The sequence below is a fragment of the Choloepus didactylus genome, chromosome 14 (genome assembly GCF_015220235.1).
Source record: "Choloepus didactylus isolate mChoDid1 chromosome 14, mChoDid1.pri, whole genome shotgun sequence".
NCBI lineage: Eukaryota > Metazoa > Chordata > Mammalia > Pilosa > Megalonychidae > Choloepus > Choloepus didactylus.
Window position 1 is genome coordinate 2,664,641 of NC_051320.1, and position 14,861 is coordinate 2,679,501.

The window sequence follows — 14,861 nt, forward strand, 5'->3', positions numbered from 1 at the left end:
GGAAGGCTGAGGCAGCACAGGGAAATCTTTGCGGAGTCCCAGACAGCGGTGTTGCAAATCCTAAGCGAGGACATACTCTGTATGTTCCAAACTGACAACTAATAGTGTTAGCCATGTCTACCTGCTTTTAAAACTTCCCTTCCTTTCGCGGTTGCTAACAGTTATAATCATTCCTGAAGTAACCTCTCTTTAATTATTGAATTCGTAGCCTCCTTTGGATTTTATCTTACTCGGCTATTTTATAAACATTCCTTAATTGTTGAATTCGTAGCGTACCTGGAATTTTCATCTTATTTTTATTTAAGCTCACTCGTCGCCTGAGTTTTGTTTGAAAGACAGCGCTTTAGGCGCGGACAACCGCGCGCGGTGCCTACCCAGCGCGCTCCCGGGGCCGGAGAACCCGGGCCTCTCGACCCGCAGGTCCCGCGTCCCGGAAGAAAGGCGCAGCCGCGCACAGAGGCCGCGCACAGGGAGAAGCCCCGCCCCGCGCCCGCGCGTCTAGTCGCAGCGCGTGAGGCGGTTAGCCTTGGCAGGGGCGGAGCTGACTGTGCGCTGTCTTTTAGTGCGCAGGGGGAAGCCCCGCCCCGCGCCCGGATACCCTCCAATCGCAGTGAGCGGTGCGGCGACCGAGCGGGGACGGCGCGCAGCGGGGCGTGGCGGAACTGGCGTCGGGGTCTTCCAGCGGCCTGAGGAGGAGGTGCGTTTAGAGATGTCTTGCGGCGGCCGCGCTGGGGTGCTGAAGGTACGCTGTGAGCCGGGGCCGCCGCTTCGCCGGGCGCGCTCTTGTCGCTGTGTCTCCGTTTATCGCCTGCGAGCCGGCGGAGTGGCGGGCCCCCTCGGTCCCTTCCCGGTCGCGGGGCTCTGTATGTCAGGGGCGGGAGGGTGGTCTCTGTGACGGGCAGGAACGCCCGGACGGCGGCGGGGAGCTCCTGCCCCGGTGTGCGACCTTGGCCTTCCACCAGTCACGTCGCTGCGGGAGGCAGGGAGACGAACACTCTCGAGATTTGGAACGAAAGTGGGCGAGTAGGGGTCGAGTCTGGAGCTAGTGTATGAGACGGATGTTCGGCAGTTCTTCCCTTGTCTGTTGGTGGTGTTGTATGACACGCCAAGATAACGGTTGATCTTTGGAATGGCTGTGGCATTTCCCCCCATTTATCACTTGTCATACGTTCTTTTCCACCCTAAACTTTGTCTGAATTATTCTCTTCTGCCTCAGTGAAAGAAGAGTCCAAGCTAACTGCTCTCTGTGAATGTATGCCACTGCATACAGTGACTACCCAGAGTAGGTTTCAGTAAATACTGCGTGAATGATATTTAGACGATGGCACCTGTATTAGTGACTACATCTTCTTTGTCCTATTAATCGTGTTCTGGAGACTGTCCTTAATCTTTAAAGCTCCTTCTGAGGTCCTTGCTTCCAAATATGCTTATCTCATCATGTTAAAACAAAACTAAAGAAGTAAGAAACAGAGTGCCTCTGATCTTGACTCATTTTATTTTTACCCAAAATCACGAAAAATTAGGAAACAAATGGTTCACATAAAGTGGTTCCATTTTCTTATCATTACCATGTTTCTTGGCTTCTGAGATACCCTTGTTAGACAAACTGTCAATTTTGTAACTGAGGAAGTAAAAAAACCCCTAACATTCCTATCAATTGTAAGATGCATCTTGATTTCAGAAATACCAAAAGGTGGGGAAAACAATACAGAAACTATAGTAACTTCCTAACTCTTTGAAATTGCAAAGCCAATATATGTTATTTTCTTGCTCACAGCAACATTTGACATATTTACTACCTGCTTTTATTTCTTTTGGGGATCCGTGATCTTGCTATGTTGATTTTCTTTCTGTGTTACAGCTGCTCATCTATTTCTCTTTAATAGCTAATTGTCATATCCTAAATTTTGACCTTGTTTTTCTCACCTTAAATACTCTGGGCAACCTCATACTTTGATGGCAATTGTCTCTGCTCTATGTTGTCTGAATCCCAGATATGAATGGGGCACAGGAGGGAGGGATTTTGGTCTGCTTTGTTCACTGAATGAGCAAGGTGCCTAAAAAAAGGGTCTGCCCATGGTAGACACTTAATGTATATTTGGTGAGTTTGTTGGTTTGAATCTGTTATGTACCCCATAGTAGACTATATTCTTTTAATCCACTCTTGAGATGGCTGACCCATTGTTGGATGGACCTCTTGATTAGATTATTTCCATGGAGATGTGACCCCCACCCCTTCAAGGTGGGTCTTACTCATCTTTACTGGCATCCTCTGTGAGAGGATAAAAGGCAGGGACATTTTGGAGAGAGTCCAGAGACAAAAAAGCCTCATGAAGAACAAGCGAGGACACACAGACACCCAGAGACATTTTGGGAGAAGGGCCAGCAGACATCACTATGTTCCTTCTCATGTGACAGAGGAAACCTGGATGCCATTGGCCTTTCTTCAGGGTCAAGGTGTCTTTTTCTGGATGCCTTAATTTGGACATTTTCCTTTCCATAGAACAGTAAATTTGTAACCTAATAAATTTCCATTGAAACAGCCAACCCATTTCTGGTTTTTTGCATTCTGACAGCTTTAGCAAACCAGAAAAGTGAATGGATGAGCCCTAAGCTGCATATTCCCAGATGTATGTGGGCCTGGGCCCCTCTGCCAGCTCTCAGTGATCCCTGCTCTGTCCATATGAAGGACAGGGTCTTCTGAAAGGGAACCTCAAACCTCCTTCAAAGTAAGAGAGTGACGGCAGTGAAGAGGGGGAGGCTGAAAACTTCTTCATGGGCAAGAGGAAACTACTGCCTAGAGGAAACATCTGCCCTTCCTGCTGAGCCAGGCTCCAGGGAAGCGCTTGCCATGGTTTATCCCAGTTAGTCCTTACAATAACCTTAAGAAGTTAGACCTCTCACCACCCCACCTTTCAAAGCAGCAAACTGAGGCCTGAGGATGAGGTGACAGTCCTGATATACACAGCAAGTGGGAGGCAGAGCCCTCAAAGTCCCAGGGATTGGGTGGGCTCTCACCTTTGGAATAGGAGGTCCAGGACCTGCTGGGTGGTGATGAACACCCAGCATGTTGCTAGGAAAATATGGATGTACATGAGATCGCCCTCCTGGGAGGTTGGTACCAGGTGCTCCACTAACTTCTTCCAAGGGCTGGCCCTCACCGTCCATACAGTGCAGGTCTCCTCCCTCAGGAGGGGTGAATCATATTTGCTCTGAGAGAGAACATGTGGTTAGTGGCAGCTCTGAACCACTAGGAGGGTCTGGGCCTGGTGCACAGACCGGTGACTCCCAAGCCCTCAGCAGTTTGAGGACAGAGGTGGGACACATGTGCCTCTAGCGGGAAAGGTCTTCTGCCTTAAAGTAGAATTTCAGGTGAGAGTGCAATTTACATATTAGCCCTGTAACGTCATTTTCTCTGGTTCAGTAATGATCCTCCGTGAATTGAGAGCCTGAATTAAGAGCGTCTTCCCAGTGAGTCCTCACTAATGGAGCCCACTCTTGAGATGAGAAAGCATCAGATGGCTGCTCAAGGTCACACAGGTCAGACCCCAGAACCGTTCATCCCTGGGGCTGCATGATATTCCCTCCATGAGCCCTGAGGCTTGGGCTGCTCCCAGCATGGAGGGAAAGGTCTGGTCAGGTCTCCTTCCCTGCCAGTTTCGAGACTTGTACAGAAAAGACACAGTCACCCTTTCATTTAAATGCAATGAGAGATAATATTTCTTTCCTCTGCCTGACATGGGTTTTGGGAACTTGAGGATCTGTGACCCCAGACCTGGCAAAGGGGCAGATGCCTGCAGTGACCCTGGTGGGAGAAAGACCCCTGCAGGGCCAAGGAGCTAAATTGAGCCTCAGGGTAGTGCAGGCCCACATGGCAGGTAAACAACTGACGGGGGTTCCACTTCTCATGGTGGGGGCAGCAATGCAATGCCATTTGCCACCCTGACCTCAGATCCAGAAAATGAAAAGAATAAAAAGAGCCAGGCCCAGGCAGGATGCAGGGATGCTGCCACCATCACAGGCAGCCAGTGGCAACTCAACTGCTACAGCCTTTGGGAAGTTATCCAGCTCTAGCTGTTAAAAATTGCTGTCTGCATAGCCACCCCTTTCCTGGCAGTGTCCCCCGGGGTCTCCAGGGGACCGGGGCATCAGGACACCTATGAGATGTTCAGGCAGCACCGCTGAAAGGGCAGCAGGGAAGTGTCACTTCCAGGTCCAGCAGCACTGAGGGGCTGAGTAACTGCTCTAAGCTGCCTCCCTTCTGCAGTGCTATGCAGCCGAGTCAGGCCTCAGCTTCTGAGCTGGGAAGATCAAGGGTATGGATTATGTGAAATGGCAAGAACCCACCTGAGCGTGAGGATCTGTGTGGCTTGGAGAAGGCCTGGAAGGACAGTCATATCTCCTGCATGGGCACATGGGGGCAGGTAGTGAAAACAGAAATACAGCAGGAAATGCAGCTATACCTGAAGTAGACCTACCCTTCAGCCTACCCCGAAGGGAAAACCATACAAGTGTTCCTACAAATATGTGACAAGTGTCTTTCAATGAGCAGTGGAGGTCCAGATTCCTTAGAGGGCAGACTCCTGGGCCCCTGGAATGGGACTGTCCTGGGAGAGATCCCGGGAGTGGCTAGGGTAGGATCCTAGCCCTTTGCCCCCTGCCTGCTCTTTCAGAATCCCTCCCCAGCCAGCACCTGCTCCCACCTAGAACCACCACTGTCCCTTGTCAGGGCCAAAGTGAACCTGCACCTTGCTCAGAGTTACAGTGTAGATGACATCATCCACCAGCTCCTACCCACCTACTGTGAGGAGCTCTGTGAACACAGTGCCCAGCAGCTGGGCCAGAAGGCATCAGGGAGTGGCTTTGCCGTTGCCATGGGGGAAACTGACTCATGTCGTGTCCATGACCCAGAGCAGGCTCAGACAAGTGTCTGCCCACACCTCCAGACCCTTTGGAAAGGAAATGACAGCTTGAGGGCTCAGGGCAACACTGTCCTGATGGGTACCATTCCAGTACCCACCTTCCCACCTGGCTCCCCATGACCTGGGGTGTGAACATGAAGGACCCACTGGCTTCCCAGCCCCAATCATCTGTACCTGCCCAGGGCAGTCCCTCTGCTCATGCCTCCCCCACACTGGGAGGTGGCTGAGAGGTGGGGTTGCCCAGGCAGGATCACAGTGTTGGCATATCCTGAATTGGCTGGCCCTGGGCTTTGGGTTCCTCCTGGCCAGTGGCAAGGGGCTTTGTGGCTGAGGGCTGAGCCAACATCAAAGGTGCTAGAAAAGTGTCTCATTCCTGGATTTCCTAAGGCAAGAGCCTTGGAAATGAGGAAGATAGCAGGAGAACATCCTACTCTCTGAAGTGTCTGGCCAAGTGAAAAGGGTTGGGGGCTGTCTGGAATTTAGGGGCCTGGTTACCAGGGTTCCAAGTTCTGTTGGGCTCTCTTGCCAAGGAAGTGAGGTCACCTCCTTAGGTCCCCTTATTTGGGTCCCCTTAACAGATAAGAACTCCACAAAGGCCCTCTGGGCTTCTCGCTGTTTATCCTCCTCACCCATGTGTTGTGCGAGGTGAATCGTGAGAGGAGGGAAGAGACACAAACTGGTATAGTATAATTTTACGGAAGAGAATTTATTGAATTACAAGACTACAAACATTTGTTATTAATGATACAATAGTTGAAAGTAAAGTGGTCTGTCCAGCAGACAAAGGAAAGGAAAAGAAAAACTCACCAAGCCGGGGAAAGCCCCCACATCTGTTACTACTGGCTGGGGAAGTCCCGGTTCTTCAGCTGATCAGAGTCCCAGAAGTCACATGGTCCCAGACAGAGCATCCCCTCCTGGGTGAGACCTCCAGCTTTTCCTGGGACTTGGGCAAGTATTTAGAGCAATTTGTCCAGGAGTAGAAGTGCTTTGCTGCATGTCTCAAGGAAGGGCTAATTCCTTGGGACGATCACAAAGACTTCCTTATCTTGGTTTCACCAGCCCGTCTGCGGTGGGGAGCCTACCCCTTTGCGGAGACGCAGGTGATCTATTAACTATTATTGAAACTCCTGGGTAAACTCTGTTAGGCTTCAGTGACTTCCTTTTTATGCATATCTTTGGTTCTCATTCCCTTGTAGACAGGCCGGCACCTGCCATCGTGCAGGGCAGCTATCTGCTTATGGTTCATGCTGGTTTGATCCATACATTACACCTTTCTACAATTTCTAACACACCGTGTCATCCTGTGAAGTATACACAGTCTTACCAACACATCCCTCCCCACAGCTACCTGGGAAGGCCTGTGTACAGCTAGGATCTCTCTTGGAGAAGACAGCTGGGTTCAAACCCAGCAACTCCTTATCAGTTATCAGGTCTCATCTGACCCTAGACTAGTCATTGTGCCTCCCCAGTGTCTTCTCAAACACCGTGGGGATCATTCTAGCATATACTTCCTGGGGACTTCATCAAGTGTACATAGGATCAACACTGGAAAACCCATAGATTGTTTCACATGTAATGCACAAATGTAGACATGAGCAGGGGATGGACTAGCACCAAATACAACTCAAAACAGGGCTGGGTATGGCTGCGTGATCTTGGAAAGGTCATTTTCCCTCTGGTTTCATGTCTCAGTCTGTACCATGAGGAAGTTGAGATTAGATGGTATTCAGATATTGTCATCATGGCATGGAGCCTTCCGGTGTCTTCCCATTGTATTTAGACTCAGACTCAGGTGCCTCCTACCCACCTCTGGTGGGCAGCCTGTGCCTTGGTTCCCAATGACCCCTGCTGCTGGGTATAGGGAGCCTTGTGTAATCCCCCCTGAGTGTCCTGTACCAGTGACTGCTTTCTGAACAAGATGATATCGCTAAATGATGGGACATCACTCCTTAGATTTGGTTGCACATGGTTTTTCTGTTGTCATCACTCCCTCTTGTGCATGATCTCTCTGTCTCTCTATCTCCCAAAGTTCCCCCCGATATGAAACCTGCCAAAAACCATGACTGATGTGGAAGCAAGTCCTCCCTGAGTTGAGCCTCAGTTGAGACTGCACCCCCAGCTGGTCACTGGAGAGACTTGGATACAGAGACGCCCAGCTAATTTGAGCTCAGTCCTGGTCTGGAGAAATGCTTCATAATAAATATTTACTGTTTTTAACCAGTGGACTTGGGGTAATCTTATCACTTGCAATCCATAACTAATACAATCTTGTGGGCCTCAGGACCAGGCCCTGCCCTCCACCTTCCTTCCCCTCCTCCCCTCCTAAGCCTGATCTGCACACACTGGCCCAGTTTCCTACCTCCTCTGTCCAGACTCACTCTGTCTCCAACTTTGCCCCCATTGGGCCTTTTCCCAGGCACACACTTCCTAGACTTGTGCAGGGCTAGCTCCCTTCTGTCATTCTGGTCACAGCATAAGTGTCACCTCAGTGTGTTCTTCTGGACCATCCCTCCTAGTGGTCCCAGAGCCCTCCTTGTGGCCCCCTGCTTACATGTCACTATATTACTTTTTCTTTCTTTCACTAGTATTGGCTTTTATGCATCTGTCATTTCCCCTTCCAGAGTGAGCTTCTGGTGTGCAGGGGCCAGGTTGGTTGTTTTCAGCTCCGCACTAGGGGCCTAACACAGAGCTTGGTATAGAGTAGGTGCTTGGGGCCTCTGCTGAAAGAATAAAGGAGGTAAACTTGGAGTCCTTTGAGCAGCCTCTGGCCAGCTAACATTGAGGAGATGTATGCTAATAATAGGAGATACGTGTTGCCTCTGTTTCACTCTTCCCTGGCTCTAGATGCTCCAGAAAAGCACAGTGGGACCACTGGCAGAAGCGGCTGCCCGCCTCCTGGTTGTCAGCCCTAGTATTGCAGCTCCAGGTAGGAAAACCGCAACACTGAACACACACTTTTAGTTTCCTCAAGGTAGTGGCTCTCCAGGGCCCTTTGAAGAGCAGTGGGTCATCAAAGGAGGATCACAGTCATCAGTCGCTTCCCTGAGTCTGTGGAACCCTTGTGGTCACCCACTCTAAACCCCCAATATGGAGAAGGGAAACTGAGGCATCTGTCCTTGGGACTTTTCTACACTAGGGTGGGTTTCGTCCCTGTTCCAGGTGCCCACAGTGAAGGCCCCTACACCCCAGGCTGTCATTTTGAGGGAATCCTAGGGGTGAAGTTAGACCACAAGATTAGATAAAAGCCCACAGGGCTCTCCAGCTGATGGGCTCTGCTTATTCTTATTCATTCTGGAGTGCTGATGGTCAGTCACTTCCCCCAGTCCCCCAAAAATATGGGAACACATCCACCTGTCCGTTGGTAGCTGACTTTAGTTCAGTGGTTTGGAGTAACACTACCCTCACCGCTCTTGCCCAGTGCTTGTGTTTGAAATCCAGGCTGCTGCTATCTCCAGCTTCTGGCAGAACACAAAATCAAATGTGAGCTGTGCAAAGCCCTGATTTGGGACCTAGCACGTGCCCCTTTCTTAAGAACTACTCAGGCGTGCTAGTGTAAGGACAGATGGCTGATCCCTGGGAGCAGGTGGGACACGAGAGCAGAGGAAGTCTAGACATTCCCCTATTCAAAGGCTGCTTCAGGGTCCTGAGTAAGGAATTGGACACGTGTGGCTTGGGGTTCTCCCTGTACCCTGGACTACTCTAGTCAGAGATAGAGTCCAAGCATCTTACACGAGTGTGTTAGAGGTACATTCTCGGGGGCGATGTGCTACAAAAGTGGTTCCCATAATACCTCATTTCTGTGTCAGCACTGACCGTGTTGACATGCCCAGCTCTACCCCCTCCCTAGCTGTAAGCTCTCAGAGGCCCCAGTGGAATTTCAGGCACTTTCAGTAGGTTTGGAGACTGCCCAGACCCCTGTAGCCTGCAGTTTGAAGGCCCTGTGCTTTGCGAGACCCCTGACAGGTTTGTCTCAAAATTCCCAAGCAACGCCTGCAGGGCCCAATGTGGGTGCAAGAAATATGGACAAGCTATGAACTAGACATACACTTTATCTGTAAATTGTCTATGAAATGGAGTCACCTAAATTCCCTTAAATATCATAATTCTGCAGTGGAAATGGGATGTGGAGAGCAGGGAAAGCCTCTGGCAGAGGGGCCAGCCCCCAGTAGCATTGCCTTGGTAGTGGAACAGAGAACTCCCACCTCACCCCCAGCCAGAATCCAGGTCCAGACCCTACAAGCTCTGTGGGACCAACCTCTTCCAGACCCAGCCTTGGACCCAAATCCTGGGGACTGTTCCTAACCCTAATCCCTACCTCAGGGTGTGGCCCTAAGACCTTTGTCAAGTGAGTGATGGAACTGAAGCTCTGGAGCCAAACCAGGGTGCAGGCCTCCTTCCATGGATGCATTGGAGGTGGGGGCCGGCCATGCAGAGCCAGGCAGTGTCAGAATGGCCAGAGTCCAGACAGGATTGGGCCTGAGCTTAGTGTTAACAAAGGTGCCAATCTTACCAGGAGAAATCAGAGTTTTGTGGGAGGTACCATTTTAATAGAATTCAAAATTACCCATAAAAATTGTCAGCAACCCCACTTGCAAGGGGCCCCTTCAGGTCCTTCCTGCATGGTCAGCTGCCTCTCTCTCATCACCTTACAGTCCAAGATCACCCACAGCCTATGGGTCCTCACCCAGCACACCTGTGCTCATGCCACCCCATCAGGAATGCGCTTACCAGCCCATCACCTGCACAATTCCCAGTAACTCCTCCTGACATCACCTCCTTCAGGAAGCCTGCCTTGATTTGTACTCCCATGTTCCCATAATACCTCATTTCTGTGTCAGCACTGACTGTGTTGTCATGCCCAGCTCTACCCCTTCCCTAGCTGTAAGCTCCCAGAGGACATGGACAGGGCTTGACCCATCTTCCCAGGCAGCCCTCTGTAAATGCATGTTGAATGACTGCATGAATGGAGGCAGCTGAATGTACGCCTGCCTAGGATTCAGTCTCAGGTCCACTTCTGAGCTGTGGGACGTCAGGCAGGTCACTTCACTCCTCTGAGACCCAGGTGTGGGGATTAAATGACATTGGGGCTGGGAGCCCTCTCTGGACATCAACTCTGTACAGCTATTTTGACAGTTGGTCAGCTCTGCACCTTCCTGTCAGCCTGCACACCCCAGGGAGCAGGCAGACGGCCACCATACACACCCACTACAGAAGAGGATGCAGGCCTCTTACTCCATGGTTGATTCTCAGAAATTGGTAGTAGGGTTGGGTGTGAACAAATCTGCCCACTAAGCTTCTCCAGCTGTGGACGCCTTGGCTGTGATGAGACATCCTGCTGGGTCCCATCACCCTCATCACTCCTAGCCTTAGGACAGCAGCAGCTCAGGCCTCAGGGCACTGGAGGGAAGAGCAAGCAGCCCTTGCATTGACTGGTTCTGGGTTCTGACCTGTGTGACCTGGAGCAGCCACTTGACTCTTTCTCATCTCATGAACAGGGATCATTTATGAGGACTCACCTGGATGACTCTTAAGCAAGAGTTTCAGTGCAGACTGGTAAGATTATGCAGGGAGCAAACTGACTTGGAGAGACTAAAATTTTAATCATCCTCCACTGCAAATTCTCTTGGAGCTGAGAACCCTTTTGTGCTGCAGTCTGTCATGTCCCGCTTCTCGCCATGAGTCACTGAGGGCTTTGGGAGTCCCAGTGTGAGCTCCAGTCTCTGACCCTCCTGTTGTTCATTTTGCTGCAACTAATCATCCCCTCTTAGTCCCACACCCAGTGTGAAAATGAGTCAGTCCTGACCACAGGCGAGACCTGCACGGCGCGGACCATCAAGGCAGGAATGTGGAAAAGCTGGTGATGTACCTGGAGCCTGCCTTCCAGGATGGTGACTTCTCCTACATCAACAAATTCCTGGGAACCTACTAAGCTTTCACCACCACCCAACATGTCCTAGACCTGCGGTTTCACAGCACAATGATGAATCTGCCACAAACTAGCTGTGTGCTTTGGGAATGTCACTTATCTCTTGTGCCGGTTTGAATGTATTATGTCCCCCAGAAAAAGCCATATTCTTTGATGCAATATTGTGGGGCAGACAGAATAGTGGGGATTAAGTTGGAACATTTGAATTAGGTTGTTTGCACGGAGATGCGCCCCACCCAACTGTAGATGATAACTGATGGGATATTTCCATGGAGGCGTGGTCCCACCCATTCAGGGTGGGCCTTGATCAGTGGAGCCATATAAATGAGCTGGCTCAAAGAGAGAAAACGGAGTGCAGCTGTGAGTGACATTTTGAAGAGGGGCAAGCTTGCTAGAGAGGAATGTCTTGGGAGAAAGCCATTTTGAAACCAGAACTTTGGAGCAGACGCCAGCCACGTGCCTTCCCAGCTAATAGAGGTTTTCCGGATGCCATCTGCCATCCTCCAGTGAAGGTACCTGATTACTGATGTGTTACCTTGGACACTTTATGGCCTTAAGACTGTAACTGTATAGCCAAATAAACCCCCTTTTTATAAAAGCCAGTCCATCTCTGGTGTTTTGCATTCTGCAGCATTAGCAAACTAAAACATCCCTCTTAACTCATTTTGCACCTCTGAAACTTGAGATGGCAAGAGGACCCAAGTCTAAGGTTTTTGTAAGGACTAGGTGGATAATCTAGAGTGCTTCCCCAGAGTCTGGTTCAGTGGGAAGGGGTATTGGAGGGGCAGGAGTACTTCATATGTAGTATGTTTCTCCAGCCCATGAAGAACCTTTCTAAATCCTCCTCACTGACCCTTTGACCTTGTGGAAGTCTGTTTTGCCATTTGTAGAGGTTTGAGATTCCAACTGGGACATCCCTCTGCTTGCTTTAGCCAGAGCAGGGAACACTAGGGGCTGGCGGAGGAGCCCCATCCCACTCAGACATCCGGGAAGGTGCAGCTTAGGGGTCTTCTACTGAAAAATGTAAAAAAAATGTCTACTATATGCAAAAACATTTTTAGGCACTTAGCCTAACTCAATGAACAAAGAAAACAAAAGTCCTTGCCCTCCTGGGCTCTTCATGTTGGGGAGTCACAAAGTAACACTAGTCATCGTAAGCAGGGTGATGAATGCACAGCTATATATATATGATGGTACTGTGAACAACTGATTGTACACTTCGGATGATTGGTATGTGAATATATCTCAATAAAATTAAATTAAAAAATAGTGAGTTATCTTTTTTAAATTTGTTTTGGGTGTACAAAACTAAAGGAAAAAGTCATTATTCTTGGGTCTCTCAAGTGAAATGAAAATGACCTCAAGTGAACATTTTATTGCTAAGATATAAAATGGTAATATCATATTGGAAAAATAAGGAATTCCTATCCTTTGTCTTCTCTCTCTCAGGAAGCTTAAGTAACTATATTCAACAGTAATGACACTGTTTGTCCATACATTTTCTGTCATCTAATTTTGTAACTTGATTTGGCATAGTATACAAAATTTTGACTGAATAAGATTTGGTAGTAATTTTAAGTCATGTTTCGAACTTTTCGTTTCCATTTATTTCCTTTTGAAAACCAGCTAATGATGGTGACATTCACACAGATGCTTTTAGAACTCAATCCTAACCAGCTTTAGGTTTTAGAAGAGCTTAGGCCAACTTTGCCATCCTTGACTGTCAAACAAAATTCTACTTATGACGTTCACTAAAGAAACATTTAAGAAGAACTGGCTTTACATCACCCATCCCCTGATGGTTTCAAACATGGAACAGTTAACTATTATGGTAAAATATCAATATTCACCCCTTTAAATGAACTTTCTTGCTAAAGATTTTTAGTAACTCAGCTTTCAATTTGCCTACTGTATAAATAATGTGTATAGAAGCTTTTTTCTAAACTGTAGAATCTTATATAATTCTTTGACTACCTCAGCACTCTCAAATACTGTGCTTTACTAAAATTTCATTGAAGTTATTTTTAAAGTGAATGGGAGGGGTTGTGGGAGGAGGACTGCTGGGCATTAGGCAGAGCCATCGCCACCACCAGTACTTTCAGACTCAGACCATGGCCTCGTGCTGGTGGCAGTGGAGGCACTGCGGCTCGTGGTGGCTGGCGGCACACAGCCCGAGGCCCCGCTCCCCAGGCCGTGCGCAGTTCTCCAGGATGCCCTCCGGGATGCAGGTACACAGGTGCCCTATTTTGGTCTTGCGAAGTTGTTACCATCTACCTCTCCAGATGTGTCTAGTATATCATGGCTGCATCATACAATCACAGTGGATGCTGCCATTGCAGAACACGGAGTGGTGAGTACAGTGACCCTTTCAAACTCGCTTGGAGTGACTCAAATGGTCTGTGTAAGGGCATTAAAAAGGAACTTGTCCTGTCTACAGCAGATCCCAAGGAAATGACTGAGTGCTACTCTGACAGAAAAGGGAAAGCCTTCCAGCCAATCATCGTAGTGCTAATGGCCCCAGCATGTATCCTCCATCATGATAACTCCTTATCTGATGTCCCGTTTTCACAAAATGATTGCTGAGAATTTTACTGCATCTCAGTTTAAAAGCATTGCTTTCTGTTAGAGATGTGCAACCAAGCTAGTGCTCCACAGCCTTAATTCAGAACTGATCCACACTGCTAGTCTGGATCATGATGACATTATTGGCGATGCAAGTTCTTAAAGAGGAAAACACACAGTTAATAAGGTCTGGGGTGAAAAGAAGGCTATTCTTGCTGGAGATTTAATTCTTTCTACAGTATCTATAGCTCTGGCGCAAATTGGAAATACAAGAGTCATATCTATTTTAACCCAAGTTACTGAAGATTTGATGCCTGGCGAATTTCTTCAGCTAGGGTCAAAGGAAAAAGAGAGTGAATGATTTGCACACTACCTTGAAAAGATCTTCAAGAAGACTGCAAGTCTGATGGCCAACAGTTGTAAAACAGATGCCCTGACCCAGTGGTACACAAGATTGCCTAACAATATGGAGAAATATGGGAATAGCTTTTCAGCTAATAGATGATGTATTGGACTTCACCTCATGTTCTGACCAGATGGGCACACCAACGTTGGCAGATCTGAAGCTTGGACTGGCCATTGAGCCTGTCATATTTGCCTGTCAGCAGTTCCCAGAAATGCATGCTATGATAATGAGAAGGTTCAGTATGTTAGGAGATGTGGACATAGCTCGACAATATATATTACAGGGGCCCAGGCAGGATCCCCATCTGCATATCCATCATTATACTGAACTACTGCAACCTCCTCATCTTCATACTCCACTGGAGGTGATGGTGGGAGAGGTAGAAAATCATCAAACATGGGAATGTCACCTGGTTGAGTTGGTGAGGGTTGGAGTTGGACTATCAGCAACTAAAAGGAATCAGATAATTGATTTGAATCAGAAATTAGACTAAATGGAATTTCATATGTTAGTAGAATTTAAGAAAGCTCTAACTCATACGCATACAGCATGTACTATAATACAACATGATTAGAAATAAAAGCTTGGTGTGTTAATTGCATGGAACTTTGAATAGGAAGTGAGATACGGTAGGTTAGTATAGGCTGGAGTGAAATAGTGACACATCCCAGAGTAATTTGGGCAGATAATAAAAAATATATTTACAGCCTCCCCCTCCCCAGCCCCGAGGATCTGGGGGAAGGTGCGGATGTGTTAGACATCCTCACCTGGACTGGTGCTGATGTTGTCACAAACATTGGGACTGGCAGTTTGATGTGCTGAGCCCTCAGTCATGGGACTTGCCCTTATGAAGCTCGTTACTGCAAAGGAGAGTCTAAACTTGCATGTAGTTGTGCCTAAGAGTCTCCCCCTGAGTACCTCTTTGTTGCTCAGATGTGGCCCTTTCTCTCTGTAACTGAGCCATCTCGACAGGTGAACTTGCTGCCCTCCCCCCTACGTAGGACCCGACTCCCAGGGGTGTAAATCTCCCTGGCAATGCAGAATA

The 14,861-nt window shown here is 48.7% G+C and overlaps 1 protein-coding gene and 1 pseudogene across 2 annotated transcripts in view; both read left to right on the forward strand.

Annotated features, from left to right (window-relative positions):
• The first annotated feature begins 641 nt into the window (after positions 1-641).
• Positions 642-14,861, forward strand: part of LOC119509046 (zinc finger protein 596-like) — a 66,057-nt gene continuing 51,837 nt past the window's right edge. For both annotated transcript variants that reach the window (XM_037802860.1, XM_037802862.1), the window contains exon 1: positions 642-742. The gene's annotated coding sequence lies outside the window, so the exon portion shown is untranslated. The remainder of the gene's footprint in view (positions 743-14,861) is intronic.
• On the forward strand, positions 9,275-14,309 carry LOC119509570 (annotated as a pseudogene).